The following is an 18030-nucleotide window of genomic DNA, read 5'->3' on the forward strand; positions in this document are numbered from 1 at the left end:
AAAAAAATTTTCCACATGTGTAAAAAAAAATAAAAAAAAAAATTCCTAAATAAAGAAAAAAAAATATATATATATTCCCATAAATACATTTCTTTATCTAAATAAAAAAACACCACACAATAAAAGTACACATATTTAGTATCGCCGCGTCCGTAACGACCCCACCTATAAAACTATATCACTAGTTAACCCCTTCAGTGAACACCGTAATAAAAAAAAAAAAAAAACGAGGCAAAAAACAACGCTTTATTCTCATACCGCCAAACAAAAAGTGGAATAACACGCGATCAAAAAGTTGGATATAAATAACCATGGTACCGCTGAAAACGTCATCTTGTCCCGCAAAAAAAAAGTTGCCATACAGCATGATCAGCAGAAAAATAAAAAAGTTATAGCTTTCAGAATAAAGCGATGCAAAAACAATTATTTTTTTATATAAAATAGTTTTTATTGTGTAAAAGCGCCAAAACATAAAAAAATTACATAAATGAGGTATCGCTGTAATCGTACTGACCCAAAGAATAAAACTGCTTTATCCTTTTTACCAAACGCGGAACGGTATAAACGCACCCCCTAAAAGAATTTCAGGAATTGCTGGTTTTTGTTCATTCCGCCTCCCAAAAATCGGAATAAAAAGCGATCAAAAAATGTCATGTACCCGAAAATGGTACCAATAAAAACGTCAACTCGTCCCGCAAAAAACAAGACCTCACATGACTCTGTGGACCAAAATATGGAAAAATTATAGCTCTCAAAATGTGGTAACGCAAAAACTATTTTTTGCAATAAAAAGCGTCTTTTAGTGTGTGACGGCTGCCAATCATAAAAATCCGCCCAAAAAACGCTATAAAAGTAAATCAAATCCCCCTTGATCACCCCCTTAGTTAGGGAAAAATAATAAAATTTTAAAAAATATATTTATTTCCATTTTCCCGTTAGGCTACTTTCACACTAGCGTCGGTACGGGGCCGTCGCGCTGCGTCGGCCCGACATACCGACGCATACTGTGCAAGCGCCGCACAACGGGGGCAGCGGATGCTGTTTTTCCACGCATCCGCTGCCCCATTGTGAGGTGCGGGGAGGTGGGGGCGGAGTTCCAGCCGCGCATGCGCGGTCGGAAATGGTGGACCGTCAGCACAAAAAAAGTTACATGTGACGTTTTTTGCTGCCGGCGGTCCGCCACAACACGACGCAACCGTCGCACGACGCTTGCGACGTGTGTCAATACGTCGCTAATGTTAGTCTATGGGGAAAAAATGCATCCTGCAGATGACTTTGCAGGATGCGTTTTTTCGCCAAAACGACGCATTGCGACGTATGCAAAAAAACGCTAGTGTGAAAGTAGCGCTAGGGTTAGGACTAGGGTTAGGGTTGGGGTTAGGGTTTCAGTTAGAATTGGGGAGTTTTCACTGTTTAGGCACATCAGGGGCTCTCCAAACGCGACATGGCGTCCGATCTCAACGCGTTTGTTTGCGTTAAAAACGCATGCGTTTTTATAGAAAAAAACCAGAACACACACTGAAAAGTCACCCACCACCATCAAGGTGATAAAGGGATCCAAACCCTAACCCTAAACTCATCCCTAACCGTTTAATGAACATTTTCTGACAGTCATAGTGCCACGTATTTCAGTGCCATGTATTTCAGTGCCACGTATTTCAGTGCCACGTATTTCAGTGCCACGTATTTCAGTGCCACGATATTTCAGTGCCACGATATTTCAGTGCCACGATATTTCAGTGCCACGTATTTAAGTGCCACGATATTTCAGTGAAATACGTGGCACTGAAATATCGTGGCATTTACGTGAAATACGTGGCACTTAAATACGTGGCACTTAAATACATGGCACTTAAATACGTGGCACTTAAATACGTGGCACTTATATACGTGGCACTTAAATATCTTGGCATGTACATGAAATACGTGGCACTTATATACGTGGCACTTATATACGTGGCACTTATATACGTGGCCACTGAAATATCGTGGCACTTATATACGTATATACGTATATACGTATATAAACGTATTTCAGTGCCACGTATTTCAGTGCCACGTATTTCAGGTTAGGGGTAGGGGTAGGGTTAGGGTTTTTTGGTTTTTTCTTGTTTTCTTCTATAAAAACGCATGCGTCTAAAAAAACGCATGCGTTTTACCGCGATTACATGCGTTTTTTCACACATGCGTTTTTTTCAAAAACGCATGCAGATAAAAACGCAAGTGTGAAACCAGCTTTACCCTTGGGAAAATAAAAACATGGGGGCTAAAATATAATTTTCGTGGAAAAAAATATATTTTTTATTTTCGCGGCTCTGCGTGATAAACTGTAGTGAAACACTTGTTGGTTCAAAGTTCTCACAACACATCTAGATAAGTTCCGTGGGGGGTCTAGTTTCCAATATGGGGTCACTTGTGGGGGGTTTCTACTGTTTAGGTACATCAGGGGCTCTGCAAATGCAACATGACACCTGCAGACCAATCCATCTAAGTCTGCATTTCAAACGGCGCTCCTTCCCTTCCGAGCTCTGCCGTGCGCCCAAACAGTGGTTCCCCCCCATATATGGGGTATCAGCGTACTCAGGACAAATTGGACAACAACTTTTGTTGTCCAATTTCTCCTGTTACCCTTGGGAAAATAAAAATGTGGGGGCTAAAATATAATTTTCGTGGAAAAAAAAATATTTTTTATTTTCACGGCTCTGCGTGATAAACTGTAGTGAAACACTTGTTGGTTCAAAGTTCTCACAACACATCTAGATAAGTTCCGTGGGGGGTCTAGTTTCCAATATGGGGTCACTTGTGGGGGGTTTCTACTGTTTAGGTACATCAGGGGCTCTGCAAATGCAACATGACACCTGCAGACCAATCCATCTAAGTCTGCATTTCAAACGGTGCTCCTTCCCTTCCGAGCTCTGCCGTGCGCCCAAACAGTGGTTCCCCCCAATGTATGGGGTATCAGCATACTTAGGACAAATTGGACAATAACTTTTGTGGTCCAATTTCTCCTGTTACCCTTGGGGGAAAAAAAATTGCGGCCTAAAACATCATTTTGTGGAAAGAAAAAATGATTTTTTGATTTTCACAGCGCTACATTCTAAACTTTAGTGAAACAACTGGGGGTTAAAAGTGCTCACCACACATCTAAATAAGTTCCTTCGGGGGTCTTCTTTCCAAAATGGTGTCACTTGTGGGGGTTTCCACTGTTTAGGCACGTCAGGGGCTCTCCAAACACGACATGGGTTCCGATCTCAATTCCAGCCAATTTTGCATTGAAAAGTCAAATGGCGCTCCTTCCCTTCCGAGCTCTGCCATGCACCCAAACAGTGGTTTATCCCCATATATGAAGTATCAGCGTACTCAGGACAAATTGCACAACAACTTTTGGGGTCCAATTTATCCTGCTACCCTTGAGAAAATAAAAAATTTGGGGCAAAAATATCATTTTTTGTGAAAATTAATATTAATTTTTTTTTACGGCTCCACATTATAAACTTCTGTGAAGCACTTGGAGGTTCAAAGTGCTCACCACACATCTAGATTAGTTCCTTAGAGGGTCTACTTTCCAAAATGGTGTCACTTGTGGGGGTTTCCACTGTTTAGGCACGTCAGGGGCTCTCCAAACACGACATGGGTTCCGATCTCAATTCCAGCCAATTTTGCATTGAAAAGTCAAATGGCGCTCCTTCCCTTCCGAGCTCTGCCATGCACCCAAACAGTGGTTTATCCCCATATATGAAGTATCAGCGTACTCAGGACAAATTGCACAACAACTTTTGGGGTCCAATTTATCCTGCTACCCTTGGGAAAATAAAAAATTTGGGGCAAAAAGATCATTTTTTGTGAAAATTAATATTAATTTTTTTTTACGGCTCCACATTATAAACTTCTGTGAAGCACTTGGAGGTTCAAAGTGCTCACCACACATCTAGATTAGTTCCTTAGAGGGTCTACTTTCCAAAATGGTGTCACTTGTGGGGGTTTCCACTGTTTAGGCACGTCAGGGGCTCTCCAAACACGACATGGGTTCCGATCTCAATTCCAGCCAATTTTGCATTGAAAAGTCAAATGGCGCTCCTTCCCTTCCGAGCTCCGCCATGTGCCCAAACAGTGGTTTATCCCCATATATGAAGTATCAGCGTACTCAGGACAAATTGCACAACAACTTTTGGGGTCCAATTTATCCTGCTACCCTTGGGAAAATAAAAAATTTGGGGCAAAAAGATCATTTTTTTGTGAAAATTAATATTAATTTTTTTTACGGCTCTACATTATAAACTTATGTGAAGCACTTGGAGGTTCAAAGTGCTCACCACACATCTAGATTAGTTCCTTAGAGGGTCTACTTTCCAAAATGGTGTCACTTGTGGGGGTTTCCACTGTTTAGGCACGTCAGGGGCTCTCCAAACACGACATGGGTTCCGATCTCAATTCCAGCCAATTTTGCATTGAAAAGTCAAATGGCGCTCCTTCCCTTCCGAGCTCTGTCATGTGCCCAATCAATGGTTTACCCCAACATGTGTGGTATCGGCGTACTCAGGACAAATTGTACAACAACTTTTTTGGTCCAATTTCTCCTGTTACCCTTGGTAAAATAAAACAAATTGGATCTCAAGTAAAAATTTTGTGAAAAAAAAGTTAAATGTTCAATTTTTTTTTACATTCCAAAAATTCCTGTGAAGCACCTGAAGGGTTAATAAACTTTTTGAATGTGGTTTAGAGTACCTTGAGGGGTGCAGTTTTTAGAATGGTGTCACTTTTGGACATTTTCTGTCATGTAGACCCCTCAAAGTCACTTCAAGTGTGAGGTGGTCCGTAAAAAAAATGGTTTTGCAAATTTTGTTGCAAAAATGAGAAATCGCGGGTCAACTTTTAACCCTTATAACTCCCTAACAAAAAAAAAATTATGTTTCCAAAATTGTGCTGATGTAAAGCAGATATGTGGGAAATGTTGTTTATTAACTATATTATGTGATATAACTCTCTAATTTAAGGGCATAAAAACGAAAAATTTGAAAATTGCTAAATTTTCATAATTTTCGACAAATTTCTGTTTTTTTCACAAATAAATGCAAGTCATATCGAAGAAGTTTTACCACTATCATAAAGTACAATATGTCACGAGAAAACAATCTCAAAATCACCAGGATCCGTTGAAGCGTTTCAGAGTTATGACCTCATAAAGTGACAGTGGTCAGAATTGTAAAAATTGGCCGTGTCACTTAGGTGAAAACAGGCTTTGGGGTGAAGGGGTTAACCCCCGGCACACCGCGATCAAACATGATCGCGGTGTGCCGGCAGTACAGGGAAGCGTCGCGCAGGGAGGGGGGTCCCTGCGTGCTTCCCTGAGACCCCCGGAGCAACGCAATGTGATCGCGTTGCTCCGAGGGTCTCTTACCTCCTCTCCCTGCAGTCCCCGGATCCAAAATGGCCACGGGGCTGCATCCAGGTCCTGCATGGAGTGGCTTACCAAGTGCCTGCTCAGAGCAGGCGCTTGGTAAGCCTCCAGCACTATAAGTCAGATCGCCGATCTGACAGAGTGCTGTGCAAACTGTCAGATTAGCGATCTGTGATGTCCCCCCCCCCCCCGGGACAAAGTAAAAATGTAAAAAAAAAAATTTCCACATGTGTAAAAAAAAAAAAATTACTGAATAAAGAAAAAAATATATATATATATTATTCCCATAAATACATTTCCTTATCTAAATAATAATAAAAAAACAATAAAAGTACACATATTTAGTATCGCCACGTCCGTAACGACCCAACCTATAAAACTTTCCTACTAGTTAACCCCTTCAGTGAACACCGTAGAAAAAAAAAAAAACGAGGCAAAACACAATGCTTTATTATCATACCGCCAAACAAAAAGTGGAATAACACGCGATAAAAAAGACAGATGTAAATAACCATAGTACCGCTGAAAACGTCACCTTATCCCGCAAAAAACGAGCCGCCATACAGTGTCATCAAAGAAAAAGTAAAAAAGTTATAGTCCTCAGAATAAAGCGATGCCAAAATAATTATTTTTTCTATAAAATAGCTTTTATTGTATAAAAGCGCCAAAACATTAAAAAAATGATATAAATGAGGTATCGCTGTAATCGTACTGACCCAAAGAATAAAAATCCTTTATCAATTTTACCAAACATGGAACTTTTTAAAAAAACGCATGTGTGAAAAAACGCATGTAATCGCGGCAAAACGCCGCGTTTTTTAGACGCATGCGTTTTTTTTCCCATGAAAAAATCAACTAGAAAATCCACTAATAGTAGAATTAACTAGGGTTAGGGTTAGGGGTAGCTTTTTATTAGAAGAATGTCCTGGTCACTGTAACCCTAACCCTACCCCTAACCCCTAAACGTAACTGAAATATGTGGCACTGAAATACGTGGCACTGAAGTACGTGGCACTGAAATACGTGGTACGTGGCACTAAAATACGTGGCACTGAAATACGTGGCACTGAAATACGTGGCACTGAAATACGTGGTACGTGGCACTGAAATACGTGGTACGTGGCACTAAAATACGTGGCACTGAAATACGTGGCACTGAAATACGTGGCACTGAAATACGTGGTACGTGGCACTGAAATACGTGGTACGTGGCACTGAAATACGTGGCACTGAAATACGTGGCACTGAAATACGTGGTACGTGGCACTGAAATACGTGGCACTGAAATACGTGGCACTGAAATACGTGGTACGTGGCACTGAAATACGTGGCACTGAAATACGTGGCACTGAAATACGTGGCACTGAAATACGTGGTACGTGGCACTGAAATACGTGGCACTGAAATACGTGGCACTGAAATACGTGGTACGTGGCACTGAAATACGTGGCACTGAAATACGTGGCACTGAAATACGTGGTACGTGGCACTGAAATACGTGGCACTGAAATACGTGGTACGTGGCACTTAAATACGTGGCACTTAAATACGTGGCACTATGACTGTCAGAAAATGTTCATTAAACGGTTAGGGGTGAGGTTAGGGGTAGAGTTAGGGTTAGGGTTTGGATCCCTTTTATCACCTTGATGGTGGTGGGTGGCTTTTCAGTCTGTTTTCTGAGTTTTTTCTATAAAAACGCATGCGTTTTTAACGCAAACAAACGCATGTGCTTAAAAACGCATGCGTTTACATAGACAGCAATGCATTTTTTTGCCGCGAAAAAACGCATGCGTTTTTTTGTGGCAAAAAAAAACGCGCAAAAAAATACTACAGGTTGCAGAAAAAAACCGCATGCGTTTGAAAACGCGACCAAACGCAAACAAAAAAAACGCATGCGTTTTCAATGTTAAATATAGGGGGAAAAAAACGCATGCTTTTTTTGTGCAAAAAACGCTGCAGACAAAAACGCAAGTGTGAAACCAGCCTAAGCGCCCCCCCCAAAGGAAATTCATGTATAGCTGTTTTTTTGTCATTCTGTCTCACAAAAATCAGAGTAAAAAGCGAACAAAAACTGTCACGTGTCCGAAAATGTTACCAATAAAAACATCAACTCGTCCCTCAAAAAACAAGACCTCACATGACTCTGTGGACCAAAATATGGAAAAATTATAGGTCTCAAAATGTGGAGACGCAAAAACTTTTTTGCTATAAAAAGCGTCTTTTAGTGTGTGATGGCTGCCAATCATAAAAATCCGATATAAAAAAATGCTATAAAAGTAAATCAAACCCCCCTTCATCACCCCCTTAGTTAGGGAAAAAAATGGAAATAAATACATTTTTTTAATTTTAATTTTCCCATTAGGGTTAGGGTTAGGGCTAGGGTTAGGGTTAGGGCTAGGGTTAGGGCTAGGGTTAGGGTTAGGGCTAGGGTTAGGGCTAGGGTTTGGGTTAGGGCTAGGGTTAGCGTTAGAGTTAGGGCTAGGGTTAGAGCTAGGGTTAGGGTTGGGGCTAGGGATGGAGCTAAAGTTAGGGTTAGGGTTGGGGCTAAAGTTAGGGTTAGGGTTGGGGCTAAAGTTAGGGTTAGGGTTTGGATTACATTTACGGTTGGGATTAGGGTTGGGATTAGAGTTAGGGGTGTGTCAGGGTTAGGGGTGTGGTTAGGGTTACCATTGGGATTAGGGTTAGGGGTGTGTTTGGATTAGGGTTTCAGTTAGAATTAGGGAGTTTAGGCACATCAGGGGCTCTCCAAACGCGACATGGCGTCCGATCTCAATTCCAGCGAATTCTGCATTGAAAAAGTAAAACAGTGTTCCTTCCATTCCGAGCTCTCCTGTGCACCCAAACAGGGGTTTACCCCAACATATGGGGCATCAGCGTACTCGGGACAAATTGGACAACTTGGAAAAATATAAGTTTGGGGGGCTAAAAATCATTTTTGTGGGAAAAAAATATTTTTTATTTTCACGGCTCTGCGTTGTAAACTGTAGTGAAACACTTGGGGGTTCAAAGTTCTCACAACACATCTAGATAAGTTCCTTGGGAGGTCTAGTTTCCAATATGGGGTCACTTTTGGGGGTTTCTACTGTTTGGGTACATCAGAGGCTCTGCAAATGCAACGTGACACCTGCAGACCAATCCATCTAAGTCTGCATTGCAAATGGCGCTCCTTCCCTTCCAAGCTCTGCCATGCACCCAAACAGTGGTTCCCCCCCACATATGGGGTATCAGCATACTCAGGACAAATTGGACAACAACTTTTCCAGTCCAATTTCTCCTGTTACCCTTGGGAAAAAACAAAACTGGTTGCTAAAAAATAATTTTTGTGGAAAAAAAATATATATTTTCACGGCTCTGCGTTATAAACTGTAGTTAAACACTTGGGGGTTCAAAGTTCTCACAACACATCTAGATAAGTTCCTTGGGAGGTCTAGTTTCCAATATGTGGTCACTTTTGGGGGTTTTCTACTGTTTGGGTACATCAGGGGCTCTGCAAATGCAACGTGATGCCAGCAGACCAATCCATCTAAGTCTGCATTCCAAATGGCGCTCCTTCCCTGTCGAGCTCTGCCATGCGCCCAAACAGTGGTTCCCCCCCACATATGGGGTATCAGCGTACTCAGGACAAATTGGACAGCAACTTTTGGGGTCCAATTTATCCTGTTACCCTTGTGAAAATACAAAACTAGGGGCTAAATATCATTTTTGTGAAAAAAAATTTTTTTTTCACAGCTCTGCGTTATAAACTGTAGTGAAACATTTGGGGGTTCAAAGCTCTCAAAACACATCTAGATAAGTTCCTTAGGGGGTCTACTTTCCAAAATGGTGTCACTTGTGGGGGGGTTTAATGTTTAGGCACATCAGGGGCTCTCCAAACGCGACATGGTGTCCCATCTCAATTCCAGTCAATTTTGCATTGAAAAGTCAAATGGTGCTCCTTCCCTTCCGAGCTCTGCCATGTGCCAAACAGTCGTTTACCCCCACATTTCAGGTATCAGCGTACTCAGTACAAATTGAACAACAACTTTTGGGGTCCAATTTCTTCTCTTACCCTTGGGAAAATAAAAAATTGGGGGCGAAAATATCATTTTTGTTAAAAAATATGATTTTTTATTTTTACGGCTCTGTATTATAAACTTCTGTGAAGCACTTGGTGGGTCAAAGTGCTCACCACACATCTAGATAAGTTCCTTAGGGTGTCTACTTTCCAAAAGGGTGTCACTTGTGGGGGGTTTCAATGTTTAGGCACATCAGGGGCTCTCCAAACACAACATGGCGTCCCATCTCAATTCCAGTCAATTTTGCATTGAAAAGTCAAATGGCGCTTGTCACGATTCACACCGTGACTGTCACCAATTGTCAAGATCCCTTAGCCGCTGCCCACAATATGTCACGGATTGGGGTGACTTTAGACCAGCAGACGGCTATCACATGTGCAGGGGGCTTATCTTAGTTATCCCTCCACTGCCACAATGTGATGAAAAAAAACACACACGAGGCTATTGACCTCTTGTTTCCAGCAGGGGCTTATTTTAGGTATCCCACTGCTCTTCAGTATACCATGAACTGCAGGGATTTGTGTATATCCCGCTTACAGTTCCGCTTAAACCTTGCAGCTCTCTGGCGCCCCCCTTACTGTCAGGTCAGATTAGGTACTGCACCTAGGGTGATTAGTCGCCAGAAACGCTGCCTGCTATGTACTGGCTATTGGGTGCGCTGCAGTGACGCGATAACTACTCCCACTCAGGCAGGAACAATAATTATCAAGCCGCAGTCGCTACAGTGACCCCCAAAAGCCGGCACACGGTCGCTGCCACCAGCTCCAATTGAACGGGTCTGGAGCCAACCCCAAAACAGTAGCGTAATTCCCTTCAGAGACAGGGTACGGTTTAGGGCAGAAAGAACGAACTAGTATTAAATATTATAACCCATAAATGATTTTTAGGCAGTGTTTATAAAATATTTTACAAAGATGTTACAAATGAGACAATTGCAAATATGTACAAGGTAATTATAAAAATAAAAGGATTAAATGAAGAAAAGGTAACACTCACATATTCTCAGATCATTGCATTGCAGGCAACAGGCTATCATAGCTTTCCATCTATCCCAGTGCATTTGCACTCGCAGTCTGGTCGCTTCAGGTAAAAACTCACAACTCCCCCCCTGGAAGCCTGCCAGCAACTTTATAACCTACAGCCTGTGACCTCACAGAAAGGGCTGGTTTTTCCAACCCCTCCTACTTCTTCAGTATTACTCACTGGGCATTAAATATATCTGATGCCCGTAACTTCGCTACAGAACATAAAATAATCGCACCATACCCATCATTCATCTCGTAGTATCGTGGGCATTCCGATGAGATCAAATATGTCCTATTTGTCACGCACACTGACAGAGAAATCCCTACCTCTGTACCAGATGGAGTTAAAAGCTCATGTTTAGAGTGATGGGTAGCTCCTTCGATGGAGATTACAAATATATGTTTTCGTGGTCTTAACTTAAACGAGTTGCCTAATATCTTCCAAAAACAGAACAAAAGACTTTCATATTCTGGAAGCTTCTAATCTAGTTAAAGCTGGGCACTTTCCACCACAGGAAATACTGGTCGTAAATGCCTTTCGTCAATAAAACTCTCTTCCCCCATCTACATTGGCAAGCAAGCTCAACTCTGAAGTAAAAGAGAAGGGGGGTTTCTTAGCCCATATCCTGGGCTGACAAGAGAAACTAACTTATGATATTTCATACCATATCGTGACACCTCCCCCTTTTGGCATGCGCTACGGCGGCAGAACCTCTCGGTATGCCTCCATGCGCACCTCCGTGGGTTCACCCTGGCGGGAGAGTCCATCTGCATTCCCATGCTCTTTGCCTGCTTTGTGTTTAATGGTGAAGTCAAATTGCTGAAGGGCAAGGCTCCAGCGTAGCAACCTGCCATTGGTTCCACACATGGTGCTTAGCCAGCGCAGAGGGTTGTGGTCGGTCACCACGGTGAAGGTGCGACCGTACAAGTAGGGCTGCAAGCGCTGCGGGGCCCAGACTATGGCCAGGCACTCCTTCTCAATGGTGGAGTAGGCCACTTCCCTCGGCAAAAGTTTCCGGCTCAGGTACAACACGGGGTGCTCTTGGTCCTCCGAGTCAACCTGGCTGAGCACAGCACCAAGGCCAAACTCACTGGCGTCGGTCTGTACCAAGAACGGTCGACTGCTGTCGACTGCTTTCAACACAGGGGCGTTGCACAGTGCTGTTTTCAACGCCTGGAAGGCCCCCTCACAGCCATCTGTCCAGTTGACGATGTGGGGTAGCTTCTTCCTGGTGAGGTCCGTCAAAGGTTTTGCCAGGCTACTATAGTGCTGCACGAAGCGCCTATAGTACCCTGCAGTGCCCAGGAAGGACATCACATGTTTCTTGGTCCTGGGAGTGGGCCAGTTCACGATCACGCCCACTTTGTCAGGCTCTGGTTTTAGGGTGTTTCCGCCTACCCGGTGCCCCAGGTAGTGAACCTCCCTCATGCCCATCTGGCACTTTCCCGGCTTGATAGTCAGGCCTGCTTGGTGAATTCGCCTGAGCACCTCCTCGAGATGCTGCAGGTGTTCATCCCAGGAGGGACTGAAGATGGCAATGTCATCTAAGTACGCCACGGCGTACTCCTCCAGTCCCTGAAGCAGGAGATTGACCATCCGCTGGAAAGTGGCAGGGGCATTCTTCATGCCGAAGGGCATGACCGTGGACTCGTACAGTCCAAAGGGTGTGATAAAGGCGGACTTCTCCTGCGCCTCGGGGCTCAGGGGAATCTGCCAGTATCCGCGACTCAGATCCATGATTGTCAGGTATTTTGCGCCAGCTAACTTCTCAAGCAGCTCCTCGATGCGCGGCATTGGGTGCGCGTCAGAGGCGGTAATGGCGTTGAGCCCCCTGTAGTCCACGCAGAACCGGGTGGTCCGGTCCTTCTTTGGCACGAGAACTACAGGTGAGGCCCACGCGCTCTTTGACCATCGAATCACCCCCAGCTGTAACATCTCATCGATCTCCTGGCGCATAATCTGCTGCACCTGGTCAGAGATTCGATAGGGTGTTCGCCGTAGTGGGGCGTGATTCCCGGTGTCCACCTCGTGGACGGCTAACTCAGTCCTTCCAGGCCGGTTGGAGAACACGACCCGGAAGGGTTCCAGCATGGTTTGCAACTGCAACCGCTGTGGTTCATCTAGCGAGGCGCTTACCTCCACGTCCGCAATGGACCCATGGGCCTTGGCTTGGGCCAGCATGTCCAGGAGGGTGTCTTCCTCCCCTTCTTCGGGTGCGCTGCAGACCGGTAGGACGAAAGGTTCACGTTCGTGATGAGCCTTCATCATGTTGACATGAAAGGCCTTTCGCCTACCCCGAGTGTGTTCAAGCGTGACCACATAGGTGACCGGGTTGAGCTGTTGGTGGATGACGTACGGGCCCTCCCAGGCTGCCTGAAGCTTATCCGTTGGTACAGGAACCAGCACCCACACCTTTTGACCCACGTGGTAGGTCCGCTCCCGGGCGTTCTGGTCGTACCAGTGCTTCTGATCAGCCTGAGCCTGCGTCATGTTGTCATGCACCAACTGCGTCAAGGTCTGCATCTTGTCACGGAAGCGCATGACATACTCCACTAGGGACACTTCAGAAGGGTTCGGCTCCTCTTCCCAGGATTCTCTTACCAACCCAAGGGGTCCCGGACTCGCCTGCCGTACAGGAGCTCAAAGGGGGAGAACCCCGTCGAGGCCTGCGGAACCTCTCGGTAAGCGAATAGCAGGTGTGGGAGATACCGCTCCCAGTCGCGCCCTTGTGTCTCAACCAGCATGCGTAGCATCTGTTTGAGGGTACCATTGAAGCGTTCACACAAGCCATTGGTCTGTGGGTGATACGCACTCGATACCAGGTGCTTCACCTGCATTTTCTTACAGAGAGCCTCCATTAGGTGAGACATAAATTGGGTCCCTCGATCAGTAAGCATTTCCCTGGGAAATCCTACCCGTGAAAAGATGGCCAACAGGGCATCCGCCACCTTATCTGCCCTAGTTGACGACAGAGCTACTGCCTCTGGGTACCGGGTAGCGTAGTCTACCACAGTAAGAATATATCGCTTTCCAGAGCTGCTGGAGACGGCCAGCGGGCCCACAATGTCCACCGCAATCCTCTGGAAAGGCTCCTCTATCACTGGCAAAGGGATCAGGGGAGCCTTAAGAGCAGGCCCCGCCTTCCCCACTCTTTGACAGGCGACACAGGAGCGGTAGTAGTTTGACACATCTGTCCCCATCTTAGGCCAATAGAAGTGTTGAGACAGCCGGGCCTTAGTTTTGCTGATCCCCAAGTGTCCAGCTCGCGGGATCTCATGGGCAATCCGCAACAACTCACCCCGGAATTGCTGTGGGACGACCAGCTGTCTTTCCCTCAACCACTCCTTTTGTGATTCTCCGGGTACTGTCTCCCGGTACAACCTTCCTCCTTCCCAGAACACCTTCTCCTTATCAGTCTCGGAGAATGACGTCCCGGCGAGTTGTCTCAAACTCTCTAGGCTCGCATCTGTGTGCAGAGCGGCCTGAAACTCCTGGCTAGGGGAAGCCAGAAGCGATGTCAGGGTCCCTTCCCCACGGGAGCCCTCTGGGACCTGCTCTGGGTCCACCTCTGGTTCAGTCACACTGATGACTGAGGAGGGTCCGGAAGGCAGACAGGTATCTGCGTTCTGGGCACTCTGACTGCGGGTGACAGCAGCTACGTAGGCTGTCTCCCCGGGGGTTTCTACAGACCCATCAGCCGACGCTGCTATGGGCTCTACCTCCCCATCCACCCCCATTACCTCAGGAGCATTGCTACTTATGGGCCAGTTACCTTCCTCGGTGGCACTGGTCAATTGCATGGCATCACCTTCCTCACGGTTCCCATGTATCTCCCCATTTCTTGTAGCACCGACACTTGCCCCTGCTAGGGGTTCCTCAGCCGTCTCACTCCGCAGAGCGCCGTGGCTGAGCACTCCTGTACCTATGGACACATCAACTTTCACAGAAACATCATTACCAGGTACAGTTGGCACAGGTACAACCTTTTCACCATCAATCCTAGGGCAAAAATGGTTAACAGATGCATCATTACAAGATAAAGCATGGTCAGGTAACACATGCGATTTCCCATCATCATCATCATCATTAGGGTTAACTTTACCCTCATTAGTAGATTGGGGAGGAGGGTCATCCACGAAGTATGCAACCAACCTCCCCAAATCAGTCCCCAACAAAACATCAGTGGGCAAATTATCAGACAGCCCCACTTCCTTCACCCCGCTCCCGGCACCCCAATCAATAAAAACCCGGGCCATCGGTAAGGGACAGCTGATGCCCCCAATCCCAGTGACAGTTAGGGTTTTCCCCGGAATGATTTCTTCAGGGGCCGCCAGTTCGGGTTGGATGAGGGTTCGTTCAGCCCCGGTGTCTTTGAGGCCTGTAGCAACATGACCTCCCACAATGACATGCTGTACGTTATCACACCCCCTCCCAGCCACACCACCCACCAAAAGAACTGCTGCATTAGGCCCTGGGGCCTGGGATGAGGGGTTCTTCTGCTTGGCTGGGCATCGGGGACTGATGTGACCGATCTGCCTGCAGTGGTAACACTGGCGAAGTTCGGTGGTAGGTCTGGTGCTGTTGGCCACGGGGACAGGACCTCTGGTATGTTGGCTGGCAGGGGTACTGGCGTTGGATGCAGGCTTACCCCCTTTCCAGCTGGAGGTGACTGGCTTCCGCACTTCCGATCTACGGTTGGCCTCATAGGCATCGGCAATCTGCGCTGCTTTCGTCACGTCTTTGGGTTCTCTGTCCAGCACGAACTGTCGCACCTCAGTTGGGCAAAGATGGAAGAACTGATCTTTGATCATCAGGTCTCGCAGCTGTGCAAAGGTGGTCACTGACAGTCCTTGGGTCCACTGGTCAAAGTGGGTCCCCAGTCCATGCACCACATCACTGTAACTGTCGTGTGTGCCACGTTGGAGGGTCCGAAACTTTTTACGGTACACCTCGGGTGTAAGCTGGTACTTGGCTATCAGAGCCTGCTTGACAGCCTCATAGTCACCATCTTGTTCTTGAGGGAGGGCAGCAAACGCCTCCAGAGCTTTTCCTCTCAGCCCTGGTGTCAGGTACCGTGCCCATTCTTGTGTAGGCAGCTGGTACTGTCTGCAGGCTTTCTCAAAGGCCCACAGAAACGTGTCCAAGTCCCCATCCTTTTCCATAACAGGAAAGTGGTCAGGCCGGGGCTTCGGTGTCTGAGCGCTGCTGGGCTCACGACTGGACTGGGACGACCCCTGCATTTGCAGTTGGGCCATCTGCAGCTGGTACTCCCGCTGCGCTTGGGCCTCTCGCTCGGCTCGCTGGGCCTCTCGCTCGGCTCGGGCCTCTCGCTCGGCTCGCTGGGCCTGGGCCTCTCGCTCAGCTCTCTCTTGGTATTGCTGGATCAGCTGCAGACGTCGGTCCAGGTCATCTGCGGAGCATTGTTGCAGAGCCAGCTGCAGGAGGAGGTCTGCGCCCCCTTGGTTGCCAGTAGGGCCCGTATTCAGTGGTTGGACCTCTGCTGCAGCACCATGCTCGCTTGTGCCAGCTTCTGCGGCCTCTGGGTTCTGTAGCCTGGCTTGGTCTGCTTCAAATTGCACCAGTTCAGCGACCAGTTGAGCCTTGGACTTGTCCTGGGGTTTCAGGCCATGGTACATGCATATCACAGCAAGAGTGTCCCTCTTCTGCTGGGTGTACCAGGCTTCTCCTTTCGTTGCCATGGTTGCCAAATAAAAGATAGGATAGAAAAATGAAGAAAAAGGGAAGGGATAATTACCAGTACACAATTGTCTCACAACTAATAAACACTGAGTTCGTTCTCCAAACTTATTTGCGCAGAGTTCTCGCAAGAACTTTCTGCAAGTTTTTAGTGAGAGGAATGATTGCTCAAACCAAATCACTAATGCTCTAATATCCCACCGCCTTGCCACCAGTATGTCACGATTCACACCGTGACTGTCACCAATTGTCAAGATCCCTTAGCCGCTGCCCACAATATGTCACGGATTGGGGTGACTTTAGACCAGCAGACGGCTATCACATGTGCAGGGGGCTTATCTTAGTTATCCCTCCACTGCCACAATGTGATGAAAAAACACACACACGAGGCTATTGACCTCTTGTTTCCAGCAGGGGCTTATTTTAGGTATCCCACTGCTCTTCAGTATACCATGAACTGCAGGGATTTGTGTATATCCCGCTTACAGTTCCGCTTAAACCTTGCAGCTCTCTGGCGCCCCCCTTACTGTCAGGTCAGATTAGGTACTGCACCTAGGGTGATTAGTCGCCAGAAACGCTGCCTGCTATGTACTGGCTATTGGGTGCGCTGCAGCGACGCGATAACTACTCCCACTCAGGCTGGAACAATAATTATCAAGCCGCAGTCGCTACAGTGACCCCCAAAAGCCGGCACACGGTCGCTGCCACCAGCTCCAATTGAACGGGTCTGGAGCCAACCCCAAAACAGTAGCGTAATTCCCTTCAGAGACAGGGTACGGTTTAGGGCAGGAAGAACGAACTAGTATTAAATATTATACCCCATAAATGATTTTTAGGCAGTGTTTATAAAATATTTTACAAAGATGTTACAAATGAGACAATTGCAAATATGTACAAGGTAATTATAAAAATAAAAGGATTAAATGAAGAAAAGGTAACACTCACATATTCTCAGATCATTGCATTGCAGGCAACAGGCTATGATAGCTTTCCATCTATCCCAGTGCATTTGCACTCGCAGTCTGGTCGCTTCAGGTAAAAACTCACAACTCCCCCCCTGGAAGCCTGCCAGCAACTTTATAACCTACAGCCTGTGACCTCACAGAAAGGGCTGGTTTTTCCAACCCCTCCTACTTCTTCAGTATTACTCACTGGGCATTAAATATATCTGATGCCCGTAACTTCGCTACAGAACATAAAATAATCGCACCATACCCATCATTCATCTCGTAGTATCGTGGGCATTCCGATGAGATCAAATATGTCCTATTTGTCACGCACACTGACAGAGAAATCCCTACCTCTGTACCAGATGGAGTTAAAAGCTCATGTTTAGAGTGATGGGTAGCTCCTTCGATGGAGATTACAAATATATGTTTTCGTGGTCTTAACTTAAACGAGTTGCCTAATATCTTCCAAAAACAGAACAAAAGACTTTCATATTCTGGAAGCTTCTAATCTAGTTAAAGCTGGGCACTTTCCACCACAGGAAATACTGGTCGTAAATGCCTTTCGTCAATAAAACTCTCTTCCCCCATCTACATTGGCAAGCAAGCTCAACTCTGAAGTAAAAGAGAAGGGGGGTTTCTTAGCCCACATCCTGGGCTGACAAGAGAAACTAACTTATGATATTTCATACCATATCGTGACAGCGCTCCTTCCCTTCCGAGCTCTGCCATGCGCCCAAACAGTGACCACAGTCTAAAAGCTTGTTAATTATCTGTGCTGCAACCTTTCGAAGATCTTTATTAGTCTGGTGAACCCAAACAGGAATCCGGACATGTTAAAACTTCCATGTTTGGGGTTCGGTACTGGTTAAGGTTTGCTAATCTCTGTGAGTAAAATCCACTATTG

Source organism: Ranitomeya variabilis, chromosome 2 (genome assembly GCF_051348905.1).
Source record: "Ranitomeya variabilis isolate aRanVar5 chromosome 2, aRanVar5.hap1, whole genome shotgun sequence".
NCBI lineage: Eukaryota > Metazoa > Chordata > Amphibia > Anura > Dendrobatidae > Ranitomeya > Ranitomeya variabilis.